Here is a 19,760-nt window from a genome sequence, read left to right on the forward strand (position 1 = left end):
GAGAGGAAATGTGCTCAGAGGAACCCGACATTCAGCCCTGGGGAATCCAGAGACTAAACATCCGGGGAGAAGGGAAGCTTTGAGACACCCCAAAATCCCAAAGAATTTAGATTATTCTGGGACACGATTCATAGTTATAAGAAAAGTAGTACCTGCCGAAACCCGGGATCAAACCAGGGACCTTTAGATCTTCAGTCTAACGCTCTCCCAACTGAGCTATTTCGGCTTATGCACTTTAAGATCTTGATATTTTTGGCGACTCCGGATCTTTACAGGCTGTCCTTTCTCACTTTTGGATGGATAAAGAGTTGTCGCAACATAATGTAAAATCGTAACACTTTAATAAAAAGGGAGCTTTTGTTACAATCAGAAATTGTAGATTAAAATAGTACTTTGACCATTAAAACTTACAGCAAGCAAGGAGAGGAAATGTGCTCAGCGGAACCCGACATTCAGCTCTGGGGAATCCAGAGACTAAACATCCGGGGAGAAGGGAAGCTTTGAGACACCCCAAAATTTTTTGCGACTCCGGATCTTTACAGGCTGTCCTTTCTCACTTTTGGATGGATAAAGAGTTGCCGCAACATAATGTAAAATCGTAACACTTTAATAAAAAGGGAGCTTTTGTTACAATCAGAAATAGTAGATTAAAATAGTACTTTGACCATTAAAACTTACAGCAAGCAAGGAGAGGAAATGTGCTCAGCGGAACCCGACATTCAGCCCTGGGGAATCCAGAGACTAAACATCCGGGGAGAAGGGAAGCTTTGAGACACCCCCAAAATCCCAAAGAATTTAGATTATTCTGGGACACAATTCATAGTTATTAGAAAAGTAGTACCTGCCGAAACCCGGGATCGAACCAGGGACCTTTAGATCTTCAGTCTAACGCTCTCCCAACTGAGCTATTTCGGCTTATGCACTTTAAGATCTTGATATTTTTTGCGACTCCGGATCTTTACAGGCTGTCCTTTCTCACTTTTGGATGGATAAAGAGTTGCCGCAACATAATGTAAAATCGTAACACTTTAATAAAAAGGGAGCTTTTGTTACAATCAGAAATTGTAGATTAAAATAGTACTTTGACCATTAAAACTTACAGCAAGCAAGGAGAGGAAATGTGCTCAGCGGAACCCGACATTCAGCCCTGGGGAATCCAGAGACTAAACATCCGGGGAGAAGGGAAGCTTTGAGACACCCCAAAATCCCAAAGAATTTAGATTTTTCTGGGACACGATTCTTAGTTATAAGTAAAATAGTAACTGCCGAAACCCGGGACCTTTAGATCTTCAGTCTAACGCTCTCCCAACTGAGCTATTTCGGCTTACGCACTTTAAGATCTTGATATTTTTTGCGACTCCGGATCTTTACAGGCTGTCCTTTCTCACTTTTGGATGGATAAAGAGTTGTCGCAACATAATGTAAAATCGTAACACTTTAATAAAAAGGGAGCTTTTGTTACAATCAGAAATTGTAGATTAAAATAGTACTTTGACCATTAAAACTTACAGCAAGCAAGGAGAGGAAATGTGCTCAGCGGAACCCGACATTCAGCCCTGGGGAATCCAGAGACTAAACATCCGGGGAGAAGGGAAGCTTTGAGACACCCCAAAATCCCAAAGAATTTAGATTATTCTGTGACACGATTCATAGTTATAAGAAAAGTAGTACCTGCCGAAACCCGGGATCGAACCAGGGACCTTTAGATCTTCAGTCTAACGCTCTCCCAACTGAGATATTTCGGCTTATGCACTTTAAGATCTTGATATTTTTTGCGACTCCGGATCTTTACAGGCTGTCCTTTCTCACTTTTGGATGGATAAAGAGTTGTCGCAACATAATGTAAAATCGTAACACTTTAATAAAAAGGGAGCTTTTGTTACAATCAGAAATTGTAGATTAAAATAGTACTTTGACCATTAAAACTTACAGCAAGCAAGGAGAGGAAATGTGCTCAGCGGAACCCGACATTCAGCCCTGGGGAATCCAGAGACTAAACATCCGGGGAGAAGGGAAGCTTTGAGACACCCCAAAATCCCAAAGAATTTAGATTATTCTGTGACACGATTCATAGTTATAAGAAAAGTAGTACCTGCCGAAACCCGGGATCGAACCAGGGACCTTTAGTTCTTCAGTCTAACGCTCTCCCAACTGAGCTATTTCGGCTTATGCACTTTAAGATCTTGATATTTTTTGCGACTCCGGATCTTTACAGGCTGTCCTTTCTCACTTTTGGATGGATAAAGAGTTGTCGCAACATAATGTAAAATCGTAACACTTTAATAAAAAGGGAGCTTTTGTTACAATCAGAAATTGTAGATTAAAATAGTACTTTGACCATTAAAACTTACAGCAAGCAAGGAGAGGAAATCTGCTCAGCGGAACCCGACATTCAGCCCTGGGGAATCCAGAGACTAAACATCCGGGGAGAAGGGAAGCTTTGAGACACCCCAAAATTTTTTGCGACTCCGGATATTTACAGGCTGTCCTTTCTCACTTTTGGATGGATAAAGAGTTGCCGCAACATAATGTAAAATCGTAACACTTTAATAAAAAGGGAGCTTTTGTTACAATCAGAAATTGTAGATTAAAATAGTACTTTGACCATTAAAACTTACAGCAAGCAAGGAGAGGAAATGTGCTCAGCGGAACCCAACATTCAGCCCTGGGGAATCCAGAGACTAAACATCCGGGGAGAAGGGAAGCTTTGAGACACCCCAAAATCCCAAAGAATTTAGATTATTCTGTGACACGATTCATAGTTATAAGAAAAGTAGTACCTGCCGAAACCCGGGATCGAACCAGGGACCTTTAGATCTTCAGTCTAACGCTCTCCCAACTGAGATGTTTCGGCTTATGCACTTTAAGATCTTGATATTTTTTGCGACTCCGGATCTTTACAGGCTGTCCTTTCTCACTTTTGGATGGATAAAGAGTTGTCGCAACATAATGTAAAATCGTAACACTTTAATAAAAAGGGAGCTTTTGTTACAATCAGAAATTGTAGATTAAAATAGTACTTTGACCATTAAAACTTACAGCAAGCAAGGAGAGGAAATGTGCTCAGCGGAACCCGACATTCAGCCCTGGGGAATCCAGAGACTAAACATCCGGGGAGAAGGGAAGCTTTGAGACACCCCAAAATTTTTTGCGACTCCGGATATTTACAGGCTGTCCTTTCTCACTTTTGGATGGATAAAGAGTTGCCGCAACATAATGTAAAATCGTAACACTTTAATAAAAAGGGAGCTTTTGTTACAATCAGAAATTGTAGATTAAAATAGTACTTTGACCATTAAAACTTACAGCAAGCAAGGAGAGGAAATGTGCTCAGCGGAACCCGACATTCAGCCCTGGGGAATCCAGAGACTAAACATCCGGGGAGAAGGGAAGCTTTGAGACACCCCAAAATTTTTTGCGACTCCGGATATTTATAGGCTGTCCTTTCTCACTTTTGGATGGATAAAGAGTTGTCGCAACATAATGTAAAATCGTAACACTTTAATAAAAAGGGAGCTTTTGTTACAATCAGAAATTGTAGATTAAAATAGTACTTTGACCATTAAAACTTACAGCAAGCAAGGAGAGGAAATGTGCTCAGCGGAACCCGACATTCAGCCCTGGGGAATCCAGAGACTAAACATCCGGGGAGAAGGGAAGCTTTGAGACACCCCAAAATTTTTTGCGACTCCGGATATTTACAGGCTGTCCTTTCTCACTTTTGGATGGATAAAGAGTTGCCGCAACATAATGTAAAATCGTAACACTTTAATAAAAAGGGAGCTTTTGTTACAATCAGAAATTGTAGATTAAAATAGTACTTTGACCATTAAAACTTACAGCAAGCAAGGAGAGGAAATGTGCTCAGCGGAACCCGACATTCAGCCCTGGGGAATCCAGTGACTAAACATCCGGGGAGAAGGGAAGCTTTGAGACACCCCAAAATCCCAAAGAATTTAGATTTTTCTGGGACACGATTCTTAGTTATAAGTAAAATAGTAACTGCCGAAACCCGGGACCTTTAGATCTTCAGTCTAACGCTCTCCCAACTGAGCTATTTCGGCTTACGCACTTTAAGATCTTGATATTTTTTGCGACTCCGGATCTTTACAGGCTGTCCTTTCTCACTTTTGGATGGATAAAGAGTTGCCGCAACATAATGTAAAATCGTAACACTTTAATAAAAAGGGAGCTTTTGTTACAATCAGAAATTGTAGGTTAAAATAGTACTTTGACCATTAAAACTTACAGCAAGCAAGGAGAGGAAATGTGCTCAGCGGAACCCGACATTCAGCCCTGGGGAATCCAGTGACTAAACATCCGCGGAGAAGGGAAGCTTTGAGACACCCCAAAATCCCAAAGAATTTAGATTTTTCTGGGACACGATTCTTAGTTATAAGTAAAATAGTAACTGCCGAAACCCGGGACCTTTAGATCTTCAGTCTAACGCTCTCCCAACTGAGCTATTTCGGCTTACGCACTTTAAGATCTTGATATTTTTTGCGACTCCGGATCTTTACAGGCTGTCCTTTCTCACTTTTGGATGGATAAAGAGTTGCCGCAACATAATGTAAAATCGTAACACTTTAATAAAAAGGGAGCTTTTGTTACAATCAGAAATTGTAGGTTAAAATAGTACTTTGACCATTAAAACTTACAGCAAGCAAGGAGAGGAAATGTGCTCAGCGGAACCCGACTTTCAGCCCTGGGGAATCCAGTGACTAAACATCCGCGGAGAAGGGAAGCTTTGAGACACCCCAAAATCCCAAAGAATTTAGATTTTTCTGGGACACGATTCTTAGTTATAAGTAAAATAGTAACTGCCGAAACCCGGGACCTTTAGATCTTCAGTCTAACGCTCTCCCAACTGAGCTATTTCGGCTTACGCACTTTAAGATCTTGATATTTTTTGCGACTCCGGATCTTTACAGGCTGTCCTTTCTCACTTTTGGATGGATAAAGAGTTGCCGCAACATAATGTAAAATCGTAACACTTTAATAAAAAGGGAGCTTTTGTTACAATCAGAAATTGTAGGTTAAAATAGTACTTTGACCATTAAAACTTACAGCAAGCAAGGAGAGGAAATGTGCTCAGCGGAACCCGACATTCAGCCCTGGGGAATCCAGTGACTAAACATCCGCGGAGAAGGGAAGCTTTGAGACACCCCAAAATCCCAAAGAATTTAGATTTTTCTGGGACACGATTCTTAGTTATAAGTAAAATAGTAACTGCCGAAACCCGGGACCTTTAGATCTTCAGTCTAACGCTCTCCCAACTGAGCTATTTCGGCTTACGCACTTTAAGATCTTGATATTTTTTGCGACTCCGGATCTTTACAGGCTGTCCTTTCTCACTTTTGGATGGATAAAGAGTTGCCGCAACATAATGTCAAATCGTAACACTTTAATAAAAAGGGAGCTTTTGTTACAATCAGAAATTGTAGGTTAAAATAGTACTTTGACCATTAAAACTTACAGCAAGCAAGGAGAGGAAATGTGCTCAGCGGAACCCGACATTCAGCCCTGGGGAATCCAGTGACTAAACATCCGGGGAGAAGGGAAGCTTTGATACACCCCAAAATTTCAAAGAATTTAGATTTTTCTGGGACACGATTCTTAGTTATTAGAAAAGTAGTACCTGCCGAAACCCGGGATCAAACCAGGGACCTTTAGATCTTCAGTCTAACGCTCTCCCAACTGAGCTATTTCGGCTTATGCACTTTAAGATCTTGATATTTTCTGCGACTCCGGATCTTTACAGGCTGTCCTTTCTCACTTTTGGATGGATAAAGAGTTGTCGCAACATAATGTAAAATCGTAACACTTTAATAAAAAGGGAGCTTTTGTTACAATCAGAAATTGTAGATTAAAATAGTACTTTGACCATTAAAACTTACAGCAAGCAAGGAGAGGAAATGTGCTCAGCGGAACCCGACATTCAGCCCTGGGGAATCCAGTGACTAAACATCCGGGGAGAAGGGAAGCTTTGAGACACCCCAAAATTTTTTGCGACTCCGGATATTTACAGGCTGTCCTTTCTCACTTTTGGATGGATAAAGAGTTGCCGCAACATAATGTAAAATCGTAACACTTTAATAAAAAGGGAGCTTTTGTTACAATCAGAAATTGTAGATTAAAATAGTACTTTGACCATTAAAACTTACAGCAAGCAAGGAGAGGAAATGTGCTCAGCGGAACCCGACATTCAGCCCTGGGGAATCCAGAGACTAAACATCCGGGGAGAAGGGAAGCTTTGAGACACCCCAAAATCCCAAAGAATTTAGATTATTCTGTGACACGATTCATAGTTATAAGAAAAGTAGTACCTGCCGAAACCCGGGATCGAACCAGGGACCTTTAGATCTTCAGTCTAACGCTCTCCCAACTGAGCTATTTCGGCTTATGCACTTTAAGATCTTGATATTTTTTGCGACTCCGGATCTTTACAGGCTGTCCTTTCTCACTTTTGGATGGATAAAGAGTTGTCGCAACATAATGTAAAATCGTAACACTTTAATAAAAAGGGAGCTTTTGTTACAATCAGAAATTGTAGATTAAAATAGTACTTTGACCATTAAAACTTACAGCAAGCAAGGAGAGGAAATCTGCTCAGCGGAACCCGACATTCAGCCCTGGGGAATCCAGAGACTAAACATCCGGGGAGAAGGGAAGCTTTGAGACACCCCAAAATTTTTTGCGACTCCGGATATTTACAGGCTGTCCTTTCTCACTTTTGGATGGATAAAGAGTTGCCGCAACATAATGTAAAATCGTAACACTTTAATAAAAAGGGAGCTTTTGTTACAATCAGAAATTGTAGATTAAAATAGTACTTTGACCATTAAAACTTACAGCAAGCAAGGAGAGGAAATGTGCTCAGCGGAACCCGACATTCAGCCCTGGGGAATCCAGAGACTAAACATCCGGGGAGAAGGGAAGCTTTGAGACACCCCAAAATTTTTTGCGACTCCGGATATTTACAGGCTGTCCTTTCTCACTTTTGGATGGATAAAGAGTTGTCGCAACATAATGTAAAATCGTAACACTTTAATAAAAAGGGAGCTTTTGTTACAATCAGAAATTGTAGATTAAAATAGTACTTTGACCATTAAAACTTACAGCAAGCAAGGAGAGGAAATGTGCTCAGCGGAACCCGACATTCAGCCCTGGGGAATCCAGAGACTAAACATCCGGGGAGAAGGGAAGCTTTGAGACACCCCAAAATTTTTTGCGACTCCGGATATTTACAGGCTGTCCTTTCTCACTTTTGGATGGATAAAGAGTTGCCGCAACATAATGTAAAATCGTAACACTTTAATAAAAAGGGAGCTTTTGTTACAATCAGAAATTGTAGATTAAAATAGTACTTTGACCATTAAAACTTACAGCAAGCAAGGAGAGGAAATGTGCTCAGCGGAACCCGACATTCAGCCCTGGGGAATCCAGAGACTAAACATCCGGGGAGAAGGGAAGCTTTGAGACACCCCAAAATTTTTTGCGACTCTGGATATTTACAGGCTGTCCTTTCTCACTTTTGGATGGATAAAGAGTTGCCGCAACATAATGTAAAATCGTAACACTTTAATAAAAAGGGAGCTTTTGTTACAATCAGAAATTGTAGATTAAAATAGTACTTTGACCATTAAAACTTACAGCAAGCAAGGAGAGGAAATGTGCTCAGCGGAACCCGACATTCAGCCCTGGGGAATCCAGTGACTAAACATCCGGGGAGAAGGGAAGCTTTGAGACACCCCAAAATCCCAAAGAATTTAGATTTTTCTGGGACACGATTCTTAGTTATAAGTAAAATAGTAACTGCCGAAACCCGGGACCTTTAGATCTTCAGTCTAACGCTCTCCCAACTGAGCTATTTCGGCTTACGCACTTTAAGATCTTGATATTTTTTGCGACTCCGGATCTTTACAGGCTGTCCTTTCTCACTTTTGGATGGATAAAGAGTTGCCGCAACATAATGTAAAATCGTAACACTTTAATAAAAAGGGAGCTTTTGTTACAATCAGAAATTGTAGGTTAAAATAGTACTTTGACCATTAAAACTTACAGCAAGCAAGGAGAGGAAATGTGCTCAGCGGAACCCGACATTCAGCCCTGGGGAATCCAGTGACTAAACATCCGCGGAGAAGGGAAGCTTTGAGACACCCCAAAATCCCAAAGAATTTAGATTTTTCTGGGACACGATTCTTAGTTATAAGTAAAATAGTAACTGCCGAAACCCGGGACCTTTAGATCTTCAGTCTAACGCTCTCCCAACTGAGCTATTTCGGCTTACGCACTTTAAGATCTTGATATTTTTTGCGACTCCGGATCTTTACAGGCTGTCCTTTCTCACTTTTGGATGGATAAAGAGTTGTCGCAACATAATGTAAAATCGTAACACTTTAATAAAAAGGGAGCTTTTGTTACAATCAGAAATTGTAGATTAAAATAGTACTTTGACCATTAAAACTTACAGCAAGCAAGGAGAGGAAATGTGCTCAGCGGAACCCGACATTCAGCCCTGGGGAATCCAGAGACTAAACATCCGGGGAGAAGGGAAGCTTTGAGACACCCCAAAATCCCAAAGAATTTAGATTATTCTGTGACACGATTCATAGTTATAAGAAAAGTAGTACCTGCCGAAACCCGGGATCGAACCAGGGACCTTTAGATCTTCAGTCTAACGCTCTCCCAACTGAGATATTTCGGCTTATGCACTTTAAGATCTTGATATTTTTTGCGACTCCGGATCTTTACAGGCTGTCCTTTCTCACTTTTGGATGGATAAAGAGTTGTCGCAACATAATGTAAAATCGTAACACTTTAATAAAAAGGGAGCTTTTGTTACAATCAGAAATTGTAGATTAAAATAGTACTTTGACCATTAAAACTTACAGCAAGCAAGGAGAGGAAATGTGCTCAGCGGAACCCGACATTCAGCCCTGGGGAATCCAGAGACTAAACATCCGGGGAGAAGGGAAGCTTTGAGACACCCCAAAATTTTTTGCGACTCCGGATATTTACAGGCTGTCCTTTCTCACTTTTGGATGGATAAAGAGTTGCCGCAACATAATGTAAAATCGTAACACTTTAATAAAAAGGGAGCTTTTGTTACAATCAGAAATTGTAGATTAAAATAGTACTTTGACCATTAAAACTTACAGCAAGCAAGGAGAGGAAATGTGCTCAGCGGAACCCGACATTCAGCCCTGGGGAATCCAGAGACTAAACATCCGGGGAGAAGGGAAGCTTTGAGACACCCCAAAATTTTTTGCGACTCCGGATATTTATAGGCTGTCCTTTCTCTCTTTTGGATGGATAAAGAGTTGTCGCAACATAATGTAAAATCGTAACACTTTAATAAAAAGGGAGCTTTTGTTACAATCAGAAATTGTAGATTAAAATAGTACTTTGACCATTAAAACTTACAGCAAGCAAGGAGAGGAAATGTGCTCAGCGGAACCCGACATTCAGCCCTGGGGAATCCAGAGACTAAACATCCGGGGAGAAGGGAAGCTTTGAGACACCCCAAAATTTTTTGCGACTCCGGATATTTACAGGCTGTCCTTTCTCACTTTTGGATGGATAAAGAGTTGCCGCAACATAATGTAAAATCGTAACACTTTAATAAAAAGGGAGCTTTTGTTACAATCAGAAATTGTAGATTAAAATAGTACTTTGACCATTAAAACTTACAGCAAGCAAGGAGAGGAAATGTGCTCAGCGGAACCCGACATTCAGCCCTGGGGAATCCAGTGACTAAACATCCGGGGAGAAGGGAAGCTTTGAGACACCCCAAAATCCCAAAGAATTTAGATTTTTCTGGGACACGATTCTTAGTTATAAGTAAAATAGTAACTGCCGAAACCCGGGACCTTTAGATCTTCAGTCTAACGCTCTCCCAACTGAGCTATTTCGGCTTACGCACTTTAAGATCTTGATATTTTTTGCGACTCCGGATCTTTACAGGCTGTCCTTTCTCACTTTTGGATGGATAAAGAGTTGTCGCAACATAATGTAAAATTGTAACACTTTAATAAAAAGGGAGCTTTTGTTACAATCAGAAATTGTAGATTAAAATAGTACTTTGACCATTAAAACTTACAGCAAGCAAGGAGAGGAAATGTGCTCAGCGGAACCCGACATTCAGCCCTGGGGAATCCAGAGACTAAACATCCGGGGAGAGGGGAAGCTTTGAGACACCCCAAAATTTTTTGCGACTCCGGATATTTACAGGCTGTCCTTTCTCACTTTTGGATGGATAAAGAGTTGCCGCAACATAATGTAAAATCGTAACACTTTAATAAAAAGGGAGCTTTTGTTACAATCAGAAATTGTAGATTAAAATAGTACTTTGACCATTAAAACTTACAGCAAGCAAGGAGAGGAAATGTGCTCAGCGGAACCCGACATTCAGCCCTGGGGAATCCAGAGACTAAACATCCGGGGAGAAGGGAAGCTTTGAGACACCCCAAAATTTTTTGCGACTCCGGATATTTATAGGCTGTCCTTTCTCACTTTTGGATGGATAAAGAGTTGTCGCAACATAATGTAAAATCGTAACACTTTAATAAAAAGGGAGCTTTTGTTACAATCAGAAATTGTAGATTAAAATAGTACTTTGACCATTAAAACTTACAGCAAGCAAGGAGAGGAAATGTGCTCAGCGGAACCCGACATTCAGCCCTGGGGAATCCAGAGACTAAACATCCGGGGAGAAGGGAAGCTTTGAGACACCCCAAAATTTTTTGCGACTCCGGATATTTACAGGCTGTCCTTTCTCACTTTTGGATGGATAAAGAGTTGCCGCAACATAATGTAAAATCGTAACACTTTAATAAAAAGGGAGCTTTTGTTACAATCAGAAATTGTAGATTAAAATAGTACTTTGACCATTAAAACTTACAGCAAGCAAGGAGAGGAAATGTGCTCAGCGGAACCCGACATTCAGCCCTGGGGAATCTAGTGACTAAACATCCGGGGAGAAGGGAAGCTTTGAGACACCCCAAAATCCCAAAGAATTTAGATTTTTCTGGGACACGATTCTTAGTTATAAGTAAAATAGTAACTGCCGAAACCCGGGACCTTTAGATCTTCAGTCTAACGCTCTCCCAACTGAGCTATTTCGGCTTACGCACTTTAAGATCTTGATATTTTTTGCGACTCCGGATCTTTACAGGCTGTCCTTTCTCACTTTTGGATGGATAAAGAGTTGCCGCAACATAATGTAAAATCGTAACACTTTAATAAAAAGGGAGCTTTTGTTACAATCAGAAATTGTAGGTTAAAATAGTACTTTGACCATTAAAACTTACAGCAAGCAAGGAGAGGAAATGTGCTCAGCGGAACCCGACATTCAGCCCTGGGGAATCCAGAGACTAAACATCCGGGGAGAAGGGAAGCTTTGAGACACCCCAAAATTTTTTGCGACTCCGGATATTTACAGGCTGTCCTTTCTCACTTTTGGATGGATAAAGAGTTGTCGCAACATAATGTAAAATCGTAACACTTTAATAAAAAGGGAGCTTTTGTTACAATCAGAAATTGTAGATTAAAATAGTACTTTGACCATTAAAACTTACAGCAAGCAAGGAGAGGAAATGTGCTCAGCGGAACCCGACATTCAGCCCTGGGGAATCCAGTGACTAAACATCCGGGGAGAAGGGAAGCTTTGAGACACCCCAAAATCCCAAAGAATTTAGATTTTTCTGGGACACGATTCTTAGTTATAAGTAAAATAGTAACTGCCGAAACCCGGGACCTTTAGATCTTCAGTCTAACGCTCTCCCAACTGAGCTATTTCGGCTTACGCACTTTAAGATCTTGATATTTTTTGCGACTCCGGATCTTTACAGGCTGTCCTTTCTCACTTTTGGATGGATAAAGAGTTGCCGCAACATAATGTAAAATCGTAACACTTTAATAAAAAGGGAGCTTTTGTTACAATCAGAAATTGTAGGTTAAAATAGTACTTTGACCATTAAAACTTACAGCAAGCAAGGAGAGGAAATGTGCTCAGCGGAACCCGACATTCAGCCCTGGGGAATCCAGTGACTAAACATCCGCGGAGAAGGGAAGCTTTGAGACACCCCAAAATCCCAAAGAATTTAGATTTTTCTGGGACACGATTCTTAGTTATAAGTAAAATAGTAACTGCCGAAACCCGGGACCTTTAGATCTTCAGTCTAACGCTCTCCCAACTGAGCTATTTCGGCTTACGCACTTTAAGATCTTGATATTTTTTGCGACTCCGGATCTTTACAGGCTGTCCTTTCTCACTTTTGGATGGATAAAGAGTTGCCGCAACATAATGTCAAATCGTAACACTTTAATAAAAAGGGAGCTTTTGTTACAATCAGAAATTGTAGGTTAAAATAGTACTTTGACCATTAAAACTTACAGCAAGCAAGGAGTGGAAATGTGCTCAGCGGAACCCGACATTCAGCCCTGGGGAATCCAGTGACTAAACATCCGGGGAGAAGGGAAGCTTTGATACACCCCAAAATTTCAAAGAATTTAGATTTTTCTGGGACACGATTCTTAGTTATTAGAAAAGTAGTACCTGCCGAAACCCGGGATCGAACCAGGGACCTTTAGATCTTCAGTCTAACGCTCTCCCAACTGAGCTATTTCGGCTTATGCACTTTAAGATCTTGATATTTTCTGCGACTCCGGATCTTTACAGGCTGTCCTTTCTCACTTTTGGATGGATAAAGAGTTGTCGCAACATAATGTAAAATCTTAACACTTTAATAAAAAGGGAGCTTTTGTTACAATCAGAAATTGTAGATTAAAATAGTACTTTGACCATTAAAACTTACAGCAAGCAAGGAGAGGAAATGTGCTCAGCGGAACCCGACATTCAGCCCTGGGGAATCCAGAGACTAAACATCCGGGGAGAGGGGAAGCTTTGAGACACCCCAAAATTTTTTGCGACTCCGGATATTTACAGGCTGTCCTTTCTCACTTTTGGATGGATAAAGAGTTGCCGCAACATAATGTAAAATCGTAACACTTTAATAAAAAGGGAGCTTTTGTTACAATCAGAAATTGTAGATTAAAATAGTACTTTGACCATTAAAACTTACAGCAAGCAAGGAGAGGAAATGTGCTCAGCGGAACCCGACATTCAGCCCTGGGGAATCCAGAGACTAAACATCCGGGGAGAAGGGAAGCTTTGAGACACCCCAAAATTTTTTGCGACTCCGGATATTTATAGGCTGTCCTTTCTCACTTTTGGATGGATAAAGAGTTGTCGCAACATAATGTAAAATCGTAACACTTTAATAAAAAGGGAGCTTTTGTTACAATCAGAAATTGTAGATTAAAATAGTACTTTGACCATTAAAACTTACAGCAAGCAAGGAGAGGAAATGTGCTCAGCGGAACCCGACATTCAGCCCTGGGGAATCCAGAGACTAAACATCCGGGGAGAAGGGAAGCTTTGAGACACCCCAAAATTTTTTGCGACTCCGGATATTTACAGGCTGTCCTTTCTCACTTTTGGATGGATAAAGAGTTGCCGCAACATAATGTAAAATCGTAACACTTTAATAAAAAGGGAGCTTTTGTTACAATCAGAAATTGTAGATTAAAATAGTACTTTGACCATTAAAACTTACAGCAAGCAAGGAGAGGAAATGTGCTCAGCGGAACCCGACATTCAGCCCTGGGGAATCTAGTGACTAAACATCCGGGGAGAAGGGAAGCTTTGAGACACCCCAAAATCCCAAAGAATTTAGATTTTTCTGGGACACGATTCTTAGTTATAAGTAAAATAGTAACTGCCGAAACCCGGGACCTTTAGATCTTCAGTCTAACGCTCTCCCAACTGAGCTATTTCGGCTTACGCACTTTAAGATCTTGATATTTTTTGCGACTCCGGATCTTTACAGGCTGTCCTTTCTCACTTTTGGATGGATAAAGAGTTGCCGCAACATAATGTAAAATCGTAACACTTTAATAAAAAGGGAGCTTTTGTTACAATCAGAAATTGTAGGTTAAAATAGTACTTTGACCATTAAAACTTACAGCAAGCAAGGAGAGGAAATGTGCTCAGCGGAACCCGACATTCAGCCCTGGGGAATCCAGAGACTAAACATCCGGGGAGAAGGGAAGCTTTGAGACACCCCAAAATTTTTTGCGACTCCGGATATTTACAGGCTGTCCTTTCTCACTTTTGGATGGATAAAGAGTTGTCGCAACATAATGTAAAATCGTAACACTTTAATAAAAAGGGAGCTTTTGTTACAATCAGAAATTGTAGATTAAAATAGTACTTTGACCATTAAAACTTACAGCAAGCAAGGAGAGGAAATGTGCTCAGCGGAACCCGACATTCAGCCCTGGGGAATCCAGTGACTAAACATCCGGGGAGAAGGGAAGCTTTGAGACACCCCAAAATCCCAAAGAATTTAGATTTTTCTGGGACACGATTCTTAGTTATAAGTAAAATAGTAACTGCCGAAACCCGGGACCTTTAGATCTTCAGTCTAACGCTCTCCCAACTGAGCTATTTCGGCTTACGCACTTTAAGATCTTGATATTTTTTGCGACTCCGGATCTTTACAGGCTGTCCTTTCTCACTTTTGGATGGATAAAGAGTTGCCGCAACATAATGTAAAATCGTAACACTTTAATAAAAAGGGAGCTTTTGTTACAATCAGAAATTGTAGGTTAAAATAGTACTTTGACCATTAAAACTTACAGCAAGCAAGGAGAGGAAATGTGCTCAGCGGAACCCGACATTCAGCCCTGGGGAATCCAGTGACTAAACATCCGGGGAGAAGGGAAGCTTTGATACACCCCAAAATTTCAAAGAATTTAGATTTTTCTGGGACACGATTCTTAGTTATTAGAAAAGTAGTACCTGCCGAAACCCGGGATCGAACCAGGGACCTTTAGATCTTCAGTCTAACGCTCTCCCAACTGAGCTATTTCGGCTTATGCACTTTAAGATCTTGATATTTTCTGCGACTCCGGATCTTTACAGGCTGTCCTTTCTCACTTTTGGATGGATAAAGAGTTGTCGCAACATAATGTAAAATCTTAACACTTTAATAAAAAGGGAGCTTTTGTTACAATCAGAAATTGTAGATTAAAATAGTACTTTGACCATTAAAACTTACAGCAAGCAAGGAGAGGAAATGTGCTCAGCGGAACCCGACATTCAGCCCTGGGGAATCCAGAGACTAAACATCCGGGGAGAGGGGAAGCTTTGAGACACCCCAAAATTTTTTGCGACTCCGGATATTTACAGGCTGTCCTTTCTCACTTTTGGATGGATAAAGAGTTGCCGCAACATAATGTAAAATCGTAACACTTTAATAAAAAGGGAGCTTTTGTTACAATCAGAAATTGTAGATTAAAATAGTACTTTGACCATTAAAACTTACAGCAAGCAAGGAGAGGAAATGTGCTCAGCGGAACCCGACATTCAGCCCTGGGGAATCCAGAGACTAAACATCCGGGGAGAAGGGAAGCTTTGAGACACCCCAAAATTTTTTGCGACTCCGGATATTTATAGGCTGTCCTTTCTCACTTTTGGATGGATAAAGAGTTGTCGCAACATAATGTAAAATCGTAACACTTTAATAAAAAGGGAGCTTTTGTTACAATCAGAAATTGTAGATTAAAATAGTACTTTGACCATTAAAACTTACAGCAAGCAAGGAGAGGAAATGTGCTCAGCGGAACCCGACATTCAGCCCTGGGGAATCCAGAGACTAAACATCCGGGGAGAAGGGAAGCTTTGAGACACCCCAAAATTTTTTGCGACTCCGGATATTTACAGGCTGTCCTTTCTCACTTTTGGATGGATAAAGAGTTGCCGCAACATAATGTAAAATCGTAACACTTTAATAAAAAGGGAGCTTTTGTTACAATCAGAAATTGTAGATTAAAATAGTACTTTGACCATTAAAACTTACAGCAAGCAAGGAGAGGAAATGTGCTCAGCGGAACCCGACATTCAGCCCTGGGGAATCTAGTGACTAAACATCCGGGGAGAAGGGAAGCTTTGAGACACCCCAAAATCCCAAAGAATTTAGATTTTTCTGGGACACGATTCTTAGTTATAAGTAAAATAGTAACTGCCGAAACCCGGGACCTTTAGATCTTCAGTCTAACGCTCTCCCAACTGAGCTATTTCGGCTTACGCACTTTAAGATCTTGATATTTTTTGCGACTCCGGATCTTTACAGGCTGTCCTTTCTCACTTTTGGATGGATAAAGAGTTGCCGCAACATAATGTAAAATCGTAACACTTTAATAAAAAGGGAGCTTTTGTTACAATCAGAAATTGTAGGTTAAAATAGTACTTTGACCATTAAAACTTACAGCAAGCAAGGAGAGGAAATGTGCTCAGCGGAACCCGACATTCAGCCCTGGGGAATCCAGAGACTAAACATCCGGGGAGAAGGGAAGCTTTGAGACACCCCAAAATTTTTTGCGACTCCGGATATTTACAGGCTGTCCTTTCTCACTTTTGGATGGATAAAGAGTTGTCGCAACATAATGTAAAATCGTAACACTTTAATAAAAAGGGAGCTTTTGTTACAATCAGAAATTGTAGATTAAAATAGTACTTTGACCATTAAAACTTACAGCAAGCAAGGAGAGGAAATGTGCTCAGCGGAACCCGACATTCAGCCCTGGGGAATCCAGTGACTAAACATCCGGGGAGAAGGGAAGCTTTGAGACACCCCAAAATCCCAAAGAATTTAGATTTTTCTGGGACACGATTCTTAGTTATAAGTAAAATAGTAACTGCCGAAACCCGGGACCTTTAGATCTTCAGTCTAACGCTCTCCCAACTGAGCTATTTCGGCTTACGCACTTTAAGATCTTGATATTTTTTGCGACTCCGGATCTTTACAGGCTGTCCTTTCTCACTTTTGGATGGATAAAGAGTTGCCGCAACATAATGTAAAATCGTAACACTTTAATAAAAAGGGAGCTTTTGTTACAATCAGAAATTGTAGGTTAAAATAGTACTTTGACCATTAAAACTTACAGCAAGCAAGGAGAGGAAATGTGCTCAGCGGAACCCGACATTCAGCCCTGGGGAATCCAGTGACTAAACATCCGCGGAGAAGGGAAGCTTTGAGACACCCCAAAATCCCAAAGAATTTAGATTTTTCTGGGACACGATTCTTAGTTATAAGTAAAATAGTAACTGCCGAAACCCGGGACCTTTAGATCTTCAGTCTAACGCTCTCCCAACTGAGCTATTTCGGCTTACGCACTTTAAGATCTTGATATTTTTTGCGACTCCGGATCTTTACAGGCTGTCCTTTCTCACTTTTGGATGGATAAAGAGTTGCCGCAACATAATGTCAAATCGTAACACTTTAATAAAAAGGGAGCTTTTGTTACAATCAGAAATTGTAGGTTAAAATAGTACTTTGACCATTAAAACTTACAGCAAGCAAGGAGTGGAAATGTGCTCAGCGGAACCCGACATTCAGCCCTGGGGAATCCAGTGACTAAACATCCGGGGAGAAGGGAAGCTTTGATACACCCCAAAATTTCAAAGAATTTAGATTTTTCTGGGACACGATTCTTAGTTATTAGAAAAGTAGTACCTGCCGAAACCCGGGATCGAACCAGGGACCTTTAGATCTTCAGTCTAACGCTCTCCCAACTGAGCTATTTCGGCTTATGCACTTTAAGATCTTGATATTTTCTGCGACTCCGGATCTTTACAGGCTGTCCTTTCTCACTTTTGGATGGATAAAGAGTTGTCGCAACATAATGTAAAATCGTAACACTTTAATAAAAAGGGAGCTTTTGTTACAATCAGAAATTGTAGATTAAAATAGTACTTTGACCATTAAAACTTACAGCAAGCAAGGAGAGGAAATGTGCTCAGCGGAACCCGACATTCAGCCCTGGGGAATCCAGAGACTAAACATCCGGGGAGAAGGGAAGCTTTGAGACACCCCAAAATTTTTTGCGACTCCGGATATTTATAGGCTGTCCTTTCTCACTTTTGGATGGATAAAGAGTTGTCGCAACATAATGTAAAATCGTAACACTTTAATAAAAAGGGAGCTTTTGTTACAATCAGAAATTGTAGATTAAAATAGTACTTTGACCATTAAAACTTACAGCAAGCAAGGAGAGGAAATGTGCTCAGCGGAACCCGACATTCAGCCCTGGGGAATCTAGTGACTAAACATCCGGGGAGAAGGGAAGCTTTGAGACACCCCAAAATCCCAAAGAATTTAGATTTTTCTGGGACACGATTCTTAGTTATAAGTAAAATAGTAACTGCCGAAACCCGGGACCTTTAGATCTTCAGTCTAACGCTCTCCCAACTGAGCTATTTCGGCTTACGCACTTTAAGATCTTGATATTTTTTGCGACTCCGGATCTTTACAGGCTGTCCTTTCTCACTTTTGGATGGATAAAGAGTTGCCGCAACATAATGTAAAATCGTAACACTTTAATAAAAAGGGAGCTTTTGTTACAATCAGAAATTGTAGGTTAAAATAGTACTTTGACCATTAAAACTTACAGCAAGCAAGGAGAGGAAATGTGCTCAGCGGAACCCGACATTCAGCCCTGGGGAATCCAGTGACTAAACATCCGCGGAGAAGGGAAGCTTTGAGACACCCCAAAATCCCAAAGAATTTAGATTTTTCTGGGACACGATTCTTAGTTATAAGTAAAATAGTAACTGCCGAAACCCGGGACCTTTAGATCTTCAGTCTAACGCTCTCCCAACTGAGCTATTTCGGCTTACGCACTTTAAGATCTTGATATTTTTTGCGACTCCGGATCTTTACAGGCTGTCCTTTCTCACTTTTGGATGGATAAAGAGTTGCCGCAACATAATGTAAAATCGTAACACTTTAATAAAAAGGGAGCTTTTGTTACAATCAGAAATTGTAGGTTAAAATAGTACTTTGACCATTAAAACTTACAGCAAGCAAGGAGAGGAAATGTGCTCAGCGGAACCCGACATTCAGCCCTGGGGAATCCAGAGACTAAACATCCGGGGAGAAGGGAAGCTTTGAGACACCCCAAAATTTTTTGCGACTCCGGATATTTACAGGCTGTCCTTTCTCACTTTTGGATGGATAAAGAGTTGTCGCAACATAATGTAAAATCGTAACACTTTAATAAAAAGGGAGCTTTTGTTACAATCAGAAATTGTAGATTAAAATAGTACTTTGACCATTAAAACTTACAGCAAGCAAGGAGAGGAAATGTGCTCAGCGGAACCCGACATTCAGCCCTGGGGAATCCAGTGACTAAACATCCGGGGAGAAGGGAAGCTTTGAGACACCCCAAAATCCCAAAGAATTTAGATTTTTCTGGGACACGATTCTTAGTTATAAGTAAAATAGTAACTGCCGAAACCCGGGACCTTTAGATCTTCAGTCTAACGCTCTCCCAACTGAGCTATTTCGGCTTACGCACTTTAAGATCTTGATATTTTTTGCGACTCCGGATCTTTACAGGCTGTCCTTTCTCACTTTTGGATGGATAAAGAGTTGCCGCAACATAATGTAAAATCGTAACACTTTAATAAAAAGGGAGCTTTTGTTACAATCAGAAATTGTAGGTTAAAATAGTACTTTGACCATTAAAACTTACAGCAAGCAAGGAGAGGAAATGTGCTCAGCGGAACCCGACATTCAGCCCTGGGGAATCCAGTGACTAAACATCCGCGGAGAAGGGAAGCTTTGAGACACCCCAAAATCCCAAAGAATTTAGATTTTTCTGGGACACGATTCTTAGTTATAAGTAAAATA

General features: G+C 40.7%; 11 non-coding genes across 11 annotated transcripts; all 11 read right to left on the reverse strand.

Moving 5' to 3' along the window:
* Positions 1 to 153: 153 nt before the first annotated feature.
* Positions 154 to 226, reverse strand: TRNAF-GAA (transfer RNA phenylalanine (anticodon GAA)). The gene has a single exon. It is a non-coding gene; the product is annotated as a tRNA-Phe (tRNA).
* Positions 227 to 842: 616 nt separating this feature from the next.
* TRNAF-GAA (transfer RNA phenylalanine (anticodon GAA)) lies at positions 843 to 915 on the reverse strand. The gene has a single exon. It is a non-coding gene; the product is annotated as a tRNA-Phe (tRNA).
* A 757-nt stretch (positions 916 to 1,672) lies between these two features.
* On the reverse strand, positions 1,673 to 1,745 carry TRNAF-GAA (transfer RNA phenylalanine (anticodon GAA)). Its single transcript has one exon. It is a non-coding gene; the product is annotated as a tRNA-Phe (tRNA).
* A 348-nt stretch (positions 1,746 to 2,093) lies between these two features.
* TRNAF-GAA (transfer RNA phenylalanine (anticodon GAA)) lies at positions 2,094 to 2,166 on the reverse strand. Its single transcript has one exon. It is a non-coding gene; the product is annotated as a tRNA-Phe (tRNA).
* Positions 2,167 to 2,781: 615 nt separating this feature from the next.
* Positions 2,782 to 2,854, reverse strand: TRNAF-GAA (transfer RNA phenylalanine (anticodon GAA)). The gene has a single exon. It is a non-coding gene; the product is annotated as a tRNA-Phe (tRNA).
* Positions 2,855 to 5,639: 2,785 nt separating this feature from the next.
* Positions 5,640 to 5,712, reverse strand: TRNAF-GAA (transfer RNA phenylalanine (anticodon GAA)). Its single transcript has one exon. It is a non-coding gene; the product is annotated as a tRNA-Phe (tRNA).
* Positions 5,713 to 6,327: 615 nt separating this feature from the next.
* On the reverse strand, positions 6,328 to 6,400 carry TRNAF-GAA (transfer RNA phenylalanine (anticodon GAA)). The gene has a single exon. It is a non-coding gene; the product is annotated as a tRNA-Phe (tRNA).
* Positions 6,401 to 8,634: 2,234 nt separating this feature from the next.
* Positions 8,635 to 8,707, reverse strand: TRNAF-GAA (transfer RNA phenylalanine (anticodon GAA)). The gene has a single exon. It is a non-coding gene; the product is annotated as a tRNA-Phe (tRNA).
* A 3,853-nt stretch (positions 8,708 to 12,560) lies between these two features.
* TRNAF-GAA (transfer RNA phenylalanine (anticodon GAA)) lies at positions 12,561 to 12,633 on the reverse strand. The gene has a single exon. It is a non-coding gene; the product is annotated as a tRNA-Phe (tRNA).
* A 2,234-nt stretch (positions 12,634 to 14,867) lies between these two features.
* TRNAF-GAA (transfer RNA phenylalanine (anticodon GAA)) lies at positions 14,868 to 14,940 on the reverse strand. The gene has a single exon. It is a non-coding gene; the product is annotated as a tRNA-Phe (tRNA).
* A 2,643-nt stretch (positions 14,941 to 17,583) lies between these two features.
* TRNAF-GAA (transfer RNA phenylalanine (anticodon GAA)) lies at positions 17,584 to 17,656 on the reverse strand. Its single transcript has one exon. It is a non-coding gene; the product is annotated as a tRNA-Phe (tRNA).
* Between the last annotated feature and the right edge of the window lie 2,104 nt (positions 17,657 to 19,760).

Source organism: Rhinoderma darwinii, chromosome 7, assembly GCF_050947455.1.
Source record: "Rhinoderma darwinii isolate aRhiDar2 chromosome 7, aRhiDar2.hap1, whole genome shotgun sequence".
Classification (NCBI taxonomy): domain Eukaryota; kingdom Metazoa; phylum Chordata; class Amphibia; order Anura; family Rhinodermatidae; genus Rhinoderma; species Rhinoderma darwinii.